We start from the raw sequence: 18436 nt of genomic DNA on the forward strand, positions 1-18436 counted from the left end.
ATTAATCCTTTTATTGTGTATTCTCCCAACATTTTACCAGATATAAACTTAATGAGTATATACTTTGTCTTTTCTTTGGTTCATCTGTTAACCTAAACAGAAATAAGGTTAACAATCTATGAAAAGCCTTGGCACTCATATAACACAGACCATAGACAAGTAGTGGCCAAGGAAGAAAAGACTCATCCCAGGCACAGAGAAAAACTGAGTGGTCAAGTTAGGCCCATTCTGACAATTGATAGAATGGTATTTACATCCTTTCTTACGGCGATTTATAATGTTCTTTCTATGTGAACAAGAAGCCATCACATAAAATGGATGTAGAATTGATGCCTAGATAGCTTCTATTTTTCTCTTTTCAACTTGGAGATTAGAAAAAAATTAGCCAGACGAACCAAAGAACCAGAGACACTCTGTTTCCTGTGAGAAATTCCTGATAAATGGCTAGAGGGTAGAAAGGAGTGAATCCCAGTGAAGTCTCACCAATAACCAGGAGAAACATACCATGCTGAAGCACTGTCCTGTGTCATACATAGCCTTATAGGAAAAGATCAGGTGAACAGTGGCTTCTGCCACAGTCAGTCCCTGGAAAATGCTGAGTCAGAGGCCATCAGCAACATTAGGAATTTTACTTAGTCATATAGCTTCAGGAAAGTTGAAAAATCGTTGAATGTTAAGTCTCTCCCCATTGTTAACTTCATTTTGGGTGCCCCTTCTTGTCACTGCTTCCTTGTGGTGCTTATTACTGTATAAAATGCTCTTGTTTTAGCTCATTTTAATTCATTATATGAATTTAAACCATACTTAATAGATATTAAAACTCAAAATATTGGGCTAAGAGTCTCAGAAAGATAAGTATTATGTGTTTTCTGTCACTGTGGTTCTTAGATTTTTTTAAGGCAGATATATAATGCTGTGTGTATATTTTTCTACATGTTTATTCTAAACATACAATAAATACACATACAAAAACTTAGCTAAAACAAAGATTTTAAAAACCAGACTAAGAGTTACAGCTTTCCCTTGAGTCATGACATAGGTCTGGATGTTTCTTTAGAGAAAAGTGAGTTTCTTCCATTCCTTGAGCTTCCGAGAGCTTTCGTGGCCAGGCATGACATTCCTGTGAAGGAAAGCTTGTGGTCCAGGGAAGCATTTTAGCCACCATAACAAGCCCAGCAGCCCAGCAGCCTATCGAATGATAATGCCGATGCTGAATAGGACAGCTAAGCTACTCTAAGCAGGAAAGAGAGCTATAGAGAGGCATGCTAAACACTTTCACAAAGTCAGAGTGAGTCAGCAATAGTCAGGACTTTATTTACACAGGTCATTTTACTCAGGTGCTAAGAAACTGTTGGATACTAGGAAGATTAAATTTTGATAATGTTGTTGACTTGAGCACAATAAAAGACTATGAGTCACCAAGAGTACATTAGTTCCTTATAAAGGAAAGAAAGCAAACCACTCCTCCTTGGTGTCATTTAACCAAGAGCAGGCCCAAACTGGAGCTCTCTGCTTTCCATTCCCTGTGCCTTTCCACCTCCTGTCCATCTGTTGTCTGAGTCTAATTCTGTGCCTGTCTGAAGGCCATCTTGTGACTCTGTCCCTGTCATGTTATCTTTGTCTGTGTCTGGTGTTGTCTGTGTCTATTCATCACATGGGGAAGGAAGGAAAGACACTATCTAAAATTTTTAGTGAAGTTTTATACTTTTGGTTGTGAGCCTAGCCTTTAACGGCTGAGCCATCTCTCCAGCCCTAATGAAGTTTTAAAAAGAATGAAGTCGCTGACTCCAGCTTCCCACAAGTGATCCAGATAACAAACAGTGCTCAAACATCGTTGGTTACCAAACAAAATCTATGTGCTATGTTCAACATTTATGCTTGATATTTAATTTGGAAGATTGCTTTCAACCTCTAGTTTTGCTGTTTTTAGCAAATAATTTTCAGAACACATATTAATAGGTCTGTGAAAGGGGCATGCAAAAGTACTAAATTTAAGATTACAGCTAAACATTAGTTTAGATTGTAAAATTAAAGTTGATTATCTGATAAATACCTGATAAGTAAGATTGGTTCTCACATTGTTCTATTAAAGGCACAGAAAAAAAAATAGGGTAAGTACACAGGAGCAACAATCATAATTCTTAAGTGACCTTATAACTGTAGTTAGTAACAAATTAACCAAATGAGGTCCAGCAAAAGCTGAGTCACTTAGATTGTAAGAGTTTCATAATATTGCAAATCCACAGTTAATCTCAGAGACAAATAGTATAAGTTTTTTTTCACTTATGACTCCTAGATTTTACATATCTATATTAAATCATTTCATCTGTTTGTATATATTTCTGTGGCATGAAAAGAAAAGTAAAACATTCAGGAGTCAAAGAAGACTTATGGGGGAGAGAGGAATGAAAAAAGAAGAGAGGGCGTTTGAGAAAATATTCTCAATATAAAATATATACATGTTGAAGAATGTGAAGTAGTTAAAACAGTATTAAAAGAAAACGGGCTAAGAGAAACAACTTTCCTTTCGGGTAGCAAATCCCTGTGTATCCAGTTCTTTGCTCAATATGTCAACCTTTTCCTATCAGGTATGTCTTTTACATATTCGCTCTATTAACAGTGTAGCTTGTTATCCACCTGCTCCTCCTCTTTCCTTCTCCCTTCTCCTAACAAGTACTGAGTTCTCCAGTCCACTTACCCTGTTGTTTAATCTAACCCCAATAAAACCATCTTCAGATTTGCCCCTTGGAACCTCGTAATAAGATCAAGGACCTACAAACCTGCAGCCTGTTTCCATGGTGACAATGATAACAGTGAAAGAGGCCTGTACTGTCAGTTCTTAAAAATTTCCTCTTCAGTCTCCCCAAACCATATGAAAGTCTCTGGTCACTATCCAAACCTGTTGTTGTTCTTAATTCCTTGGGGGGTTCTTAATTCCTGCGGGTTAGACGAGGGTTACGCTAGAAAAGACACAGACACGCGGCGGTACCACGTGGTACACTTTTTAATGGGAGGGAAAAACACACTAGGAAAAGTAAAAGGAAGGGACAAAGGGAAGGGATAAGAAGGGGAAGGGAAGGGAGGGACGAACTCGTGGCTTGTCCTTGCTTTTAACGGAGGATGCAAAGGCTTCTGGGAAATGTGTCCCGCGCTTGCGTGCGCTGGAGTCCAGAGGGATGTTGGGAGTTGTAGTGTTGCAAGGGAACAACATTTCACCCTTTTGGTTTGATTAAAAAAAAATTGGGGGACCTTAAAGGGTAGGGAATGGGGGCGTAGTCCAGTCTCTCATGGCTGCTTCCTGCTGACTTTGGGCGTTGAGGGGTCCAGGGAATGTCCAATTATCTTGGCAATGTCCCATTGGCGTTTGCGGTCGCTGGTGCAGTTGGTCACTGATGTCCATGTCCAGGGTTGCTGGCTGGTGTAGTTGGTCAATGATGTCCAGAGTTGCTGGCTGGTGTAGTCGGTCACTGATGTTTGAAGTCCTGGCTGTCGTCTGAGGCGGCTGATTGAAGAGATCTGTGTGGCTTTTCCTGAGTAGCTGGGTCATCATTAAGATGCTGGAAGGCAAAAGTTGCATTAGTAAAAGAAAAAAAATTAAAAGAAGGGGGGGGATTTTTGGGGAGCTGGGGTGAAGAGGGGGGGAGAGGGTCTTAGGATGTCCGGGGTTAAGAAATGATAAAAAAAAAAATTAAGTGATACTTATTCCTTTGTGTTTGATCCGTTGGGCTGGCATCCCGGAGCTTAAGGAAACTGTCTTAAAAGAAATAGATTCTAACCATACATCTCTTAACATTTCAGGGGCCACTGCTGCAGTCAGCGGCTGACCTGTTACGTAAGAGAGCTTTGGAGAGGAGAATCTGCTTACCACTTGCCTTCGTATTTGATGGGGGTACCTGTAACGACAGCTAGATGGTTATTTATGAATTTAAAGAAGGGAGGGTGTGTTAACATAGCGACGGATCAGGACCATTGTTTTCCTTAGACTGTAGCAGAGGGAACTGAATCCGGCGTCCTTTGGAACCTAAGAGAACAGGGTCCGGTTTGGGTCACCGTGTATGAAGGATTATCTTGAGCTGTGGAGACAAACGGTTAAGTGAATATTTGGTCCTGGGATCTGACTTTTGGCAGATCTGACAGGAGGCTGCTGTAGCTTTTAGGAGCTTGATATCCTTAGGTGTAACAAAGGGAGAGTGGTGGTTAGTGACAGCGGGAGCTTAGAGGGGCCTTGGAAGATCGAGGGGGAGGCGTAGGACAGGGAGGAGACGCTCCAAGCTGCCTGTGTGGCCTGTGGCGGAGAGGAGACAGGGAAGAAACGGAAGACACGCACAACCTGTTGCGGGAGAAGTGGGGCGAGGCTGGCCCGGAGAAGGAACGGTAATGGGTGAGCTGTCGCTGGCGCTCAACTGGGCGGAGCGAGAGCGAGTGGCCCCCCCGAGGCGCGGTGGGGAGGGGTGTGGAGGCAGGGGGGTTGAGGTTTGTCCGCGGGATCCATAGCATCGGCGGGAGCAGAGGGTCCCCGGAGGGATGGCATTGTACCAGCCTTCCAGATGTGGGGGTTGGTTACAGAGCCCATGACTGAAACGAAGTCTGTCCGCAAAAGGTAACTGGCCCGAACCCAGCTACCGTACGGGGGGAGGAAAAGCCCCGGCCCCGGCTGGGAGGAGACAATTACCGCGAACACGGCAAGCCAAGAGCGCTGGCGTCCCGGGCGTTCTTGGGGCGTGCTAACTCTTAACTGCCCCGACCCAGCAACCGTATGGGAGAGAAAGTCCCGGCTGAGAGGAGGCGATTAAGCTCTTTAGGGCACAGGGCCCGGAGGTGCCACAAGAAGCGGCCCGAAAGTGGACAGGAAAAAGTTAGAAAAAAGGAAGAAAAAAGAGAAAAAAGCCCGGAGCACCGAACTCCGGGTGCGCGGACTGAGCGTTTCGGCCGAGGGCAAAAAACCGGGGGAGGCGGGTTAGCAACCTAGCCCTAGCCCGAGGTGTGCAAAGAAAGCCGGCGGACAGTCTTTGAACGCCCCAGGGGGAAGGAAGCCAACTCAGGGTAACTCACGGATCAGGATGAAGCTGTGGAAATGGCCGTGGAAACAGGTGATGGTGAGCGAAGGCTGTCGGTTCTTTGGACCTTGTCGGTGAAACCCAGAGGCAAAAGCCTCGGGCACCGGACAGAGAGGTCTCCGAGTCGATGCGGCGGCACCAAATGTTGTTCTTAATTCCTTGGTGGGTTCTTAATTCCTGCGGGTTAGACGAGGGTTACGCTAGAAAAGACACAGACACGCGGCGGTACCACGTGGTACACTTTTTAATGGGAGGGAAAAACACACTAGGAAAAGTAAAAGGAAGGGACAAAGGGAAGGGATAAGAAGGGGAAGGGAAGGGAGGGACGAACTCGTGGCTTGTCCTTGCTTTTAACGGAGGATGCAAAGGCTTCTGGGAAATGTGTCCCGCGCTTGCGTGCGCTGGAGTCCAGAGGGATGTTGGGAGTTGTAGTGTTGCAAGGGAACAACACCTGTAGTCACGTTGATTTCCAGAAGTCACAGGTCTGACCTGTAAACACCTTTATGACAAAGGACTAAACTCCACACCAAGTAATGGCAAGCCTCACTGGATTAGCGTCCTCCAAATGAGAGCACTGATCTGTGACAATATCTCACTGTAGATCACAGGATTATAAGAATAACTGTAAGGAATGGTTTTCAACAAGTGGTGATAATGATAATTCCTTCAAAGGCCTTGCTGAAGCAGAATTAATAGAATAATTAACCAACCACACTTTGATTAAGACTGCTAATACATCTACTTCTCTCCAACTGCCACAGCACTTTCTCTGTTTAAACCTAAACCTCACATCAGTACCCAGAATCCACATTTGGGGTTGGTCACTAGACCCCCTTATCTGCTGTTCTCCCCAGTGTGACAAAGGTTGATAAATCTACATCCTTTGCTGTGTGCTATGAATCATCTTTCAGTGATGCATTGCAGTAGTCTTGTGGGTATCCCTCAGCAGGGTTTTGCCTTTGCCTGGGTAATAATACTGATATGAGTGAACTATGATCCTAAAGGATGGGAGAGAGTAACAATGGGTGGTGGGAATCAAAGCAGGATAATCAGTTAACAAGCTAGAGGTAAGAAAAGAACAAAATCCCATACACATTCCTGAATGTGTTAAAACCTTCATTCAAATCCTATCAGGACTCATAAGTGCCAGGAAGACCCTCCCAGAAATCAAGAATCCACAAGTACTTAATCTTACAAATTATCTTCACATTCTAAGTCTATCCATTTTGTCCTCCTTTCTATAATTGTCCTACTTCTAGTTGTAGGCTGCTGCCTCTGGGGTGGTCCCAGCCCAAGAGGCTGGATTTGATTTCTCACTCAAACATGAGTTAAGGAATTTCTTGCTCTTCATTTATCTCCAGAATCTGTCTGACAAATTTCTGACAAATTTCCAGGCCCACAGCAAATTTAAGATGCACAGAAGAAAACATGTTTACTTCCTCTGTGTCTCCAAGAAGGTTCGTGTCATTCCTGGGTGTCTGGACCCTAGAACTGACCTCTGAACAGGTCCCCAGAAGCTATTGAATAGGACGTCCTGCTGATCGCAGATGCCGGAGGAGCTAGTCATTACACAGTTGCTGCTGAAAGGAAGTTTTGATTGTTTTGTACTAGAATTCTTTTCATTCTTTATATATGGGTGTTTTGTCTACATTGTACATCTGTGTACCACATGCATGCCTGGTACTTGAGAAGCCCAGAAGAGGGTATCAGACACATTGGGCTGGAGTTACAGATGTAACATAAGGGTGCTGGGAATTGACGTGGGATCCTCTGTAAGAGAAGCTGCCAGGGCCCACAGATATGAGTCCATTTCACCTTGACTAAAGGTCAGAGAGGTTTGAGCTTATTCTTGCTCTCTCAAAGTTGCTGAAAACAGGTGTGGTAAATTAGTATTTTGAGTATAGTAGTGGATCTGCTCCACCTTGACCAAAGGTCAGAGAATTCAAATCTATACCTGTTCTTTCAAGGAGATTGGCAGTTTCCAGGGAGTGGCTACCTGCAGGATCCTTGGTCTAGTCCTTGTATCATGTTAATGAAGTCTGTTGTGCCCCCCCCCTTGCCTTTGGGAGTGGAATATATAAGCATGTGGAAAATAAAGATAGGCAATTCGGTATTCACTGAATTTCCCTCCCGGAGCTGTTCTGTGTTTCTGTCTTTTATTTCTCTGACATCTCTGTTCCTTTTGCTTAATAATTCTAATCCTCACACTCCTACCCTGGAACGTAAGAATTTCGTTGAGACTGGACCCCGACAGATGTCGCTATCAGATGTGGCCCCATTGTAGGGCTGCAACAGATGACACCCAAAGTGGCACCTATGACAAGAAGCGAGGTCTCTAACCTGCTAAGCCATCTCTCAAGCACCAGGAGTGTTTGTACAGGTGCTTTGTTCCCATTTTGTTTGGTTGTATACAGAGACTTGACACAGTAGCAGTCTGTTCCTGAATTCATGATCCTCCTGCCTTGGAGGTCTGAGGGCTGGAATTGTAGGTATAACAATACCATAACCATTATAACAATGTGTTTTCTATTTAATCTGTTTTATCCTTTCATTCTTGATAATCTTCAGAAAGAGGATGGTTTCCTACAATGATGAGGAGTATTTTTAACATCCTATGTTGTCTATGAAGCAAAGATGGCATGCTCAAACTAACAGGAGGCTGTAAATATGCTAACTAGAAAGCAGTGAGAAAATTGCTGTAATCAGATAGAAACCAAACTCATAAACAAGTACTGCACCAGTAATGTTCCCTGTGTTTAAATTTTGGTTGGTTTCAATGCCTCCTTACTATGGGGGATACTCAGAAAAATCAGATTCATAGTCCAAGCAAAAAGAACTTTACCAGGTATGGTAGCACAAACCTATCATGTCATCAGTGAAGAGTTGGAGGACCATCACCCCAAGCTTGAAGATACCTTGGTCTATCTTGTGTCAAAATAACAAAATAAAAAGAAGGAAAAGGAAGAAAAAAGAGAGGAAAGAAGGAAGAAAAAAGAAAGACAGGCTGGAAATATCTCATTATTTAAGAGCACTGTTGCACAATCATGAGAACCAGAGTGTAGATTCCAGCACCCATATAACTAGTCATGTGTCCTGTGCACATCTGTGATTCAAACTCTACAGGGGCAGAGTATTGTGGAGTATTGTGGCATTTCAATTGTATTTGAATAAATAAAGCTTGTCTAAAGATCTCAGAGTAAAACAACCCCATTGTTCTCGAATACAATCTCATTCTGAGATTCCTGGAGACAGGATAGCCATTTTGGACTGAGGTTGAGATAAGAGCCAATGGCTGGCTAATTTCCTTTTCTGGTCCTCAGGTTGAACCCAGTTTCTCATTCTGAGCTTTTATTAATCGTGCTTTAGCAGAGACAGAATTGCTAGAGCTCACTGTCTTCTACCTTAGCAGCAAAAACGTGAGCCCCAAGTCCAGGTTGAGACCCGGCCTCAAAGGTCAGAATGAGGAGAATGCCCAGTGCCCTCTTTTAGCCTCCCTAGACATATACATTCCTATAGATTGTGTATACACAAGAATCAGGCAAGGATCAGAAAGAAAGAGGTGAGAGCAAGAAAGGGCTGGGGAGAAAGAGAGAAAGAGTGAAGAGAAAAAGGGGGGGGAATTGTTTGAGCAACGATTAACAACATTTTCCATGAAGTTTAGTCAAAAAAAAAAACTTATTTCAGGGGGAAAGAGCGAAGCAAATCAATCAATCATGTCTGTGTGTGTGTATGTTCCCATTGAAGCTGGAAAGTGATTCTAGGTTTATATAAATATTTGAAAGTTAGAAAAATTTAACTGACTTGAATCCCTGGTAAAACACAGAACTCCAGAACAAGAGTCTCACAAGAAATTATAATTTTATGAAAACAAAATTATAAGACTTATCAGACTAGATTTTTGCTGTTGTTAATAAAGAAACCTTGTTGTCAAATAGTTCTGCAACTGGGTGCCTCCCCCAGGGACTTATCATTAGCACAGCTGCTGTCAGGCAACCCATAACCCTGTGATAAGGATTATGTACTCTGATTTCCTCTTTTCAGCCCACCATTCTAAACTCACATAGAAGCTGCACACAACGTGGTTAAGAGATTAATGGCTCAATAATATTTCTTTCCATTTTAAAAGCTTAAAACCCCCGATGAATCTTTTAACATTTTAGTAATGGTTAGTTCTATGCAGTCACTAACATAAGACATAAAAATTGCTGTAAGATTAAACTTCCAAAAAGTGCCGTTTTGTTTTATTTTGTTTTGAGACAAGGTCTCAATAGCTCCTGCTGGTCTCAAACTCATTATATAAATAAAGATGACCTTGAGTTTCTGATCCAGGCTTCACTTCCAGAATACTAGGGTCACAGGCATGTTCTACCATATTGGTTTATGCTGACCTGGACTTTATCCCCAGTATATGTTAGTTTAATAAAATACAATAAATAGTTCAATAAAATAAGTAAATATTGATTGAGCTCTATTATAATGATCTGCTCTGAGGTGAGAGAGAAGGCCGTGGAGGGAGACTCACTTCTGGTTGCCTCAGTCTACATGTCCTTGCCATTGTCTCAATCTGCCTCATTCTCTGTTCAAACCCTTTGTGCCCCTAATTCCCAAGATCTGAAATTGGAATCCCCTCACTTATTAAAATTCTAGTCCTTGAACAAATAAGATTCCTCATCCTAACTCTAGAATCACAAATTTTGGGGTTTCAAACAGCAAATAGTCAAGACCACAGTCTGGTAATGAATCTGGACACAATCCTTTGAATCAAGGATCTGCAACAAAACCAATGTTGTAGCAGTGAAGAAGAGGGAAGAGTGGTCCCCATGCTCAGGTCAGTGGGCATGGCTGAACTTCCCATTGAGAACTGGAGGAAGAGGAGAGTAGTCTCCTAATGACACTAAAAGTTATTATAGGTGGATGGTAGTACTCAATTGCAATTTTCTTTTGCCTAATGTAGCCTTCAGTTTCCTTCTTCTTGATGCTGGATAAAATTAAAGATAAACTCTCCTGCCAACCCATAAAACTACCATTTACAAAGGTAGAAAATCAATAGACTAAGTGGTGGGTGTAGCTCAGTTGGAGAGTGACAGCACAAAGGTCAATGGTTGATTGCCAGCATTGCATAAAACTGGTGTGGTGATGTCTGCCAATCATATTAGCATTCCTGAAGTAGAGACAATGAATATCAGGTGTTCACGGCCATCGTGAGCTTTGTAGTGAGTTTGAAACCATCCTTGATTATCTGAGACCCTATCCTAAAAGAGGAAGAGGTGAAAAGAGAAAGAAGGGAGAAAGGATGGAGAGAAGGAGAAAGAGAGTGGAAAAAGGGAATAGAGAAAGACAAAGAACAAACCAAGGAATGAATAAAAGAGGAAGGTTTGTTCTGGGCATAGTGGCTCATTTGTGCAATCCAACTTCTCGAAAAGCTGAGGCAGGAATCACTAGGAATTTGAGGTTCTAGACCATGCTAATCTATTAAGTGAAATCCTATCTCAAAAAGAAAAAAAAATTAAGAAAAGTAAAAAGAAAAAAAATTAAACCACTTCTGTTCTCATCAAATGAAATCTAAACCAGCTACAAGCTGCACACAGCAGAGCTGCTACTTAAAAAAAAGGTCACAGAGGCTCTATGGGCTAGTGTTCCTGGTACCAAAGAGTCCTCTGCAGGCTACCAAGAGAGAAATGTCAGCAACAACACAGCTATGAACTCTCCAATTTACAATAGTACTGCTTACAAAATAACACAAGTTACATGGTGACAGTAAACAAACCTGTGGTAGTAACTAACCAATATGCAATTTGATTTAGTGCCCACTCCATAAGATGCAAGTCCTACCCAGTGCTGCCTGGGTAACTAAGAACCTGAGACTGATTAGCACAAGGTTCTAGGGTAAAACCAAATACTGCTGCTCTTCTGAGGGTACACAGCAACAAAATGACTCCTAATGACATTCTGCCATACTGATAGATCAGTGTCTTGCTCAGCCATTAATAGAGAAGCCCGCTCTTGCAATGGTTGGGAACAAATGCAAAGACCCACAGCCTGACATTATGCAGAGAGTGAGCAACCTCAGAACACTCAGCCCTTCACAGGATATGCCATCAAATCCCTCCCTCTGTGAACCCTGCAGAAAAGGAGGTAGAAAGAATATAAGAGGCATTGAGGACACCAAAGAAACAAGGCCTTTTAAACACAGCATAACTTATGCACATGTGAACTCATAGAGACTGTGGCAGCCTTTCCAGGACCAATATGTATCTGTGCCAGATGGGGTCGTAGAGCTGAAAGAAGCAGACAGAATCCCCTATCTGTAGACAGACGTTTCTGTCCTGCAATCCACTCTCAAGTAACCACACAAGGGCTTAAAATTAAATATAAATGCTCAATCAACAGCCCAGGCTTATTACTAGCTATTACATTTTCAATTAACCCGTATTTTTCAACTTTGACACATGGCTTGGTGTTTTTCTTCTCAGTACAGCATGCCCATCTTGTTTCTCTCTGCCTCTGTTTCTTCCTTTCTTATTCCCAGCATTCTCTGTGTGACCCCGCTCTCTTATTCTGTCCAGCTATTGGCCAGTCAGACATTTTATTAAACCAATCGCAATGTCATATATTCATACAGTGTAAATGAATAGTACACATCCATTCCTAACCCTGAAACTATCTCTAATTGATAACCACTTGCAAATAAAAATTTCGATTCCTCCATGGTAGTCTCACTGGAGAAATACACTTTTTTCCCCCTTTTTGCTTTTGGCTTTTCAAGACAGGGTTTCTCTGTGTAGTTCTGGCTATCCTGGACCCTACTCTAGATCAGGCTAGCCTCAAACTCAGAGATCTGGTTACCTCTGCCAGGGTTGGGATTAAATGTGTTATAATTTTAAAAACAGTAGGGTACACAAGAGAGACAACAAATGCCATCATGCAATAGAGTCAAATAGAGAGATTTTTGGAAGGAAGGGAATGGAAAGGGAGGAGCGATTAAGAGAAATGGGGGGGACACAAAGGCCTGTTGACCTCTTTGGAGGTGAGGCGGGAACAAGGTGAGGAACAGATGTAGCAGCCATAGGATCTGGGCTTGCCAGGGTACTGCCTGAATACTGAAAAGCACATGCGTATATCCTGCCAGGTCCTCAAGGGTAGGCCAGTACCCGTGCCTGAATGCTAACATTCTTCCTTTTTGTTTTATTATAAAAAGGTAGGTTATGGATAGCAAGCAGGGTGGGAAATGATGGTGCCAGGTTCTCAGGACTGCTTCGTGCTGACTTGGGATGAAGTGGGTTGGGGAAGTTGGGCATCCAGGTCAAAAGCAGCAGAAGGTGTGAGTGAAGAAGCTGTCATTCTGGGGACCTCAGGCAACTAACTATTCCTTGAGGGAGCTGAGAAGGCAGGTACCTAGGAGAAAAAAAAAATAGACTGTTATTGTTGCTCCTGTGCGTGGGGCTAGCCATGGGAAGAGTGATAAGTGCCAGAAAATATGGAAAAGAGAAATGCCTCGATAGTGTAGACGAGGCAAGGGTGAACGAGCGAGATACGAAAGTAGATATGCCCTGCGTTGGGACATCTTGGAAAACCAAGTTTCAGTTGCTGGGTAAGTGCCCGCTTGAGCCTGGAGAGGTGGTTCCAGCAGTGAAGTCTCAGGAACTTGAGGGGATGGCATACCAAATTGAGGGATGATACGTTAGAGGAGTGCAGGAGCCATCGTATCTACTGCTTCTCTGGATGTGGGAACTGTCTCTGTCTATCTTGTAGAAATGACAACAAGTTAGGAGATAGCACTTTTTATGAGTGAGCATGTGGGTGAAGTTAACCTGCCAGTATTGGCCTGGCTGGCACACTCAGACTGGCTTATGTGGAGGACCGCCTGGGGGTTGGCACAAGTCTGGCAGGAGGGATGGACCTGTGCAGGAACCAGCAGGTATCTGTAAACAACAGAAACAGATTTATATCTTGCTGTCATAGCAAACGGCTAGAAATCGAAGAAGCTTCTGAAAACTGATAGTCAATGTGCTATCAGTTTATCAAAGCAACATTCATCAGTGCTAGAACTTTGAACCTCGGAGGTTATACCTGAAACCAGTTTATTCTGTACCATGAAGTCTGTGAATAAGGCAACCCTGTCTGTACTTTTAACAGGAAACTTTCTAAAGCTATCAAGGTGCTTGTAACCCTGGGGTTGGGCAGGAGAGCTGTAAAACTGGCAAGTCTATTAATATCCTGGTCAACAAACACCGTCAGATCTGAGAAGAATGAGTAAAGGAGCAGACAGGTTGCCAGGCACCTAGGTAGTTCCAAGCCACTCTGTGGTCGTTAGGGGACAGGTCCCAGAGGCAGCACTTGTTCACCTGCCAACCCAGAAGATCGGACAGATTTTTGTGGTGTAGATATTTGGGGAGATGGGTCTACATTTCTTAGCAGTGTGGAACAATTGATCCTCCGTGGCTCCACATATTCTTACTATGGACAGGATCTCAGCAGCAGTTAAATGTGTAAAACAACTTTTCATTGAAGTCTCACCAAAAAAAAAAAAAAAAAAAAAAAAAAAAAAAAAAAAAGGTACAGTGGCCTATGGGTTTTGTCCATAAAAGCATCAACAACACATGTCTCAAAGCTACGCAGATGGTAGTCCTGACCAAATTCCATCTTGGTCAGTGTTTAAATTTTTAAGCTAATTTTTTAACTTTCCTTCCTCATAGATATGCCTCTGCCAGGGTTTTGCACTGCTGTTGAGATTATACCACAGGTCTATCTACATGAGGAGTAAGAAGCAGAGATACTCATTCCTTTACTGGCAGGAACAGGACTTGTCAGTCATCTCCCTTGGCTCTGCTGGGGCTACAACAACTGCCATCGATTAAGACACATCGTCAGGCTGGAGATGATCAGACAGACTCGTCAGACAATGATATCCACTAAACACCAGCCTTGAATCCCTCCAGGGACAGATGAGCTCTCTTTCTGGAGTTGTACTCCAAAACAGAAGAGTACTGGACCCAAAAGCTGCTGACATGGGGGGACTTGCTTGGTATTGGAGGAGAATGATGCTTCTATGTAGATGAATCAAATGTGGTTGGAACTTAAGTCAATACCAACCAAAACTCCACAAATACTTGCTCTCAAAATTCTAGTCTAGGGAGCAACTTAGCTGGCTCCATACCCGTTGTTTTCCTGGCTCTTACCCTTTATCAGTGCTCTGATTATGCTGTTTAATTTTACCCCCTACTTTATTCAGCTCCTCTGGTGACAGATCACCACCATTGCTAACATTACCACCACTCAGGTCTTGGTTCACTACCAGACCCTGAGCCTTCCAACATAGATGACAGGTTCCTCAAGGCTTCTGATGACACCTCTCCCTTATAAAATAAAACAGGGGGAGATGTTGGGAGGCCATGCTGATCAGAGGTTACAGTCTACCATAACCAGGCAGCTTTTTCCAAGCTTGGTAACAGGAAGGATGCACTCCCCAGCAAGACTTCCTACTCTCTACCTGTCCTTATTTGGAGAATGTCTCTAGGCTCCATGCCTGATTTATCTCAAGGATGACCCTTAATGTAGTTTCCTGCAAATGTTCTTCCCCTGCAAACCACACGGTAATTAAGAAACATGCTCTAGCTCTTTTCATAGGACAGTGCTGCCACTGTCCCAGCTTTATGATGAGACCATGTTGTTTAACGCAAATTAGGTGCTATGGCCACCAATCCTTCTTTCCCAATATCTAGAATAAAGCTGAATTGTCTCCCTGAAGTAATTTTTCTGAGGGTTATCTTCATTGTATCCACAGCCGTCTGAATCCTGCTCCCCACTTCTGCTCCCTCCACCCTTGAGGAGGGTTGGCCACAAATCCCCAAGAAATAAAAGAGAGTCGCAGCTCACATTTTTACTACATGCAGGAAGACAGCAAAGTAAGGATGGCTTTGAAATCTCTAAGGCCATCTCTAGTATTCAACCTCCTCAGGAAGGACACATCTCCTAGACCCCCCAAACAGTGCCACCAATTATAAACAAATGGTCAAATGACAGAGCCTATGTGAGACATTCTTTTTCAAACCCCACAGTTAGTGGGTAGATTTTTTTTTATTTTCTTATATTTGGATTTTGTTTTTTATTGCTACCATAAAAATAAAAACACTTTAACAACATTTTAAAAAAGTCAAGTATTATTAACTTGCAATTTCTAAACTTCTGCTGGGGCAGAAAGCCACACAGCAGACTAATGATATCAATGACTGATATGGGATTCCCCCTCTGTATGCTATAAATACCACTGGTTAATAAAGAAGCTGTTTTGGGTCTGTGATAGAGTAGAGCAGAGCTAGGTGGGGAAAACTAAACTGAATGCTGGGAGAAAGGAGGTGGGGTCAGGGAGAAGCCATGTAGCTCTGCTGGAGACAGATGCTGAAACTTTACCCGGTAAGCCACAGCCTCGTGGGGATACTCAGGTTAATAGAAATGGGTTAAATTAAGATGTAAGAGTTAGCTAATGGGCCAAGCAGTGATTTAATTAATACAGTTTCTGTGTGGTTATTTAAGGACTAAGCAGCCGGGGAACTAACAAGTGGCCTCATACTACAAGCTGGTGTTACCTCCTACACCAAATGACTACTGGAAATGCAAGCTAAAAAATTAATAAGCACCCTGAAGTTTGAGGAATAAGTGCAGAGTTGACTCTGTATGTTATCAAAAAAGTGTATTCATATTCTAGATACTTGCCTGCAAAGTGAAGCCTCTGTTGTCTGGGAGACAAAGTGGGGATGCCTCCTTACCACAATCTTGCCTTCAAACTCTCAATGAAGGTGTCAATGAACTCAGCCTCTAAGGTGAATGCCTTTCCAGTAAATTTTTTCAAAAATTCATATTTTGATCTGTGAAGAGACATGATGAAATCACAAATTACCCATGTCGTTACATTGCCTAGACACCATCAATACACCCTCCTTTGTTTTATTTGTTGTTGTTGCTGCTGCTGCTGCTGCTGCTGCTACTGCTGATGTTTGAGACAGGATCTCTGACTGTAGTCCAGGCTAAACCAGAACTCCCATGATCTTCCTTCCTTAGTCTGTCAAATGCTGATATTGACACACTGCACCATGACATCCTGATAAAATTCTGTTCCTTCACCCATCTTTCCATTTACCTCACAGACCTTGTGTGAAAACAAGGCGAGCATGATTTCCCCACAGAAAGCCTTAATTACAGTTGGCATGGTCTCATTTTTGAGGCAAATATTAGCTGATAACTTAAATATCAACAATGGAGGCTTATTTAGATTTACCACAGAGATAGATAAGAAAATAAAAGAACTTTTAAACCCCAAATAATTAATTTATTGCCTGATTGTTCTAGGACCTGGAGGTGTCTCATTGATCTGCCTTTATTCTCAACCAGTATGAAAACTTAATTATATCATAAAACCCAGAAATAAATTCTAATATTGCTGAAATAAAATTTAATAAAGGCTGACAGAAGCTAAGGTAGACTATTTTTCTTACAAAGACAGGGTCTCGCTGTGCAGTACAAACTAATCTCAAAACTGAGATCCTCCTGCCCTTGCCTTCTGAGTGCCAGCAATGCAACAATGTACCAGAGGAGGATAGATTTTAATCAACAATGTGTTACTGTAATAAGGAAAAGATAAATAAAGATTTTTGGTCATTGCAGAGGAAATTCAAAGATGGGCATAGAATTGATTTAGCTGAAACAGGTATATTAGAGCAAGGTGAGGGTTCACTTTCAATCCCTGCCTAGAGATGTTTGGAGTCTGGTTTTTTTTATTGAGGTATATACATGTGTATAAAGATTTTCATGGAATTTGGAAGAATTCTCCCAATCCATGACTCAGCTATCCTTCTAGCACATTGGGTGGGTAATTTCTGAACTTGTATGGTCCCAACAGAAGCTGTGGAGGAAGTTCATGTGCAGACAATGTGCTCAAATGCAGTGCAAACCACAGATGTATTTGCCAACTCATAGCTTGCTCACAGGTGCCAATTATTTCCTAACTTCCTGTATAATGCCTGTATCAAACTGAACTCAATCTCACCCAACAGCACAGAAGTGACTCAGCATTTTAAGGGCCTGTAGGGGAATAAGGCAGAGAGAGAGAGAGAGAGAGAGAGAGAGAGAGAGAAGAATATATAGAATCAACAAAGCGAAAATGACAAGAGGGCAGAATGGTTACTAAGAAAATCATTTCAGGTCTCGACAACTAGCTCTGGTCCAAGTGTAGCTCTGAATTCAAAGGAGGCTGGGAAACAAGGGTCCTATTTCCAGATGTTGGCTAGGCAAACTAATCTCTTCCCATTGCCCAAGGTTTCTCAAGCAAGCACTTTCAGGTGGCCTTAAAGATGGCAAAGGTCTTTATCCACTAGACTGGTGAGCCAGCGTTGGGTAGGCAAGGAGACCTGATCCGGTAAAAGAAGATCCATAAGGGAGCATTTGGAAGAAGAGATGGGCAGACGCCAAGGCAAGAATTTGCCCAACAAGCTGAAAAGCAACATGAAGCCACCAGAAACCAGCGACCTCACAACGGGAGGACATGAACACCTTAATCAAGAAGAAGTAGAAAAGATTGACTTCATGAAAGTGATTGACGCCCTTAAACAGCATGTAAAAAATGCCCATATAGAAATGGATGAGAAATATAACAGAAAGTTTGAAGAATTGAATAAATCAGTGAATGATACCCTAGAAAACCAAGGAAAAACAATCAAACAGATAATGGAAACAGTTCAAGACTTGAAAACTGAAATGGAGGCAAAGAAGAAAACACAAACAGAGGGCTGGCTGGACAGGGAAAATTTAAGTAAACAAACAGAGTCTACATAAACAAACATAACCAACAGAATACAAGAGTTAAAAGAAAGAATCTCAGATTCTGAAGATACCATAGAGAAAATAAACACACTGATCAAAGAAAACAGCAAGTCCAACAAACTCTCATCACAAAATATTCAGGAAATATGGGACACAATAAAAAGACCAAACCTAAGAATAATTGGAGTAGAAGAAGGAGAAGAAGTGCAGCTCAATGGTCCAGAAAATATATTTAATAAAATTATTGAAGAAAATTTTCCCAACCTAAAGAAAGATATACCTATGAAGGTTCAAGAAGCATACAGAACACCGAATAGGCTGGATCAAAAAAAAACATCCCCTCGCCATATAATTATCAAAACACAAAGCATACAGAATAAGGAAAGAATATTAAGAGCTGCAAAGGAAAAAGGCCAAATTACTTATAAAGGTAAACCTATCAGACTTACACCTGACTTCTCCATGGAAACCATGAAAGCCAGAAGGTCCTGGATAGATGTACTGCAGAAACTGAGAGACCATGGATGCAAGCCCAGATTACTATACCCAGCCAAGCTTTAGTT

The sequence above is a fragment of the Microtus oregoni genome, unplaced genomic scaffold (genome assembly GCF_018167655.1).
Source record: "Microtus oregoni isolate MIOR12 unplaced genomic scaffold, Mior012 000035F_ref0000213, whole genome shotgun sequence".
Classification (NCBI taxonomy): domain Eukaryota; kingdom Metazoa; phylum Chordata; class Mammalia; order Rodentia; family Cricetidae; genus Microtus; species Microtus oregoni.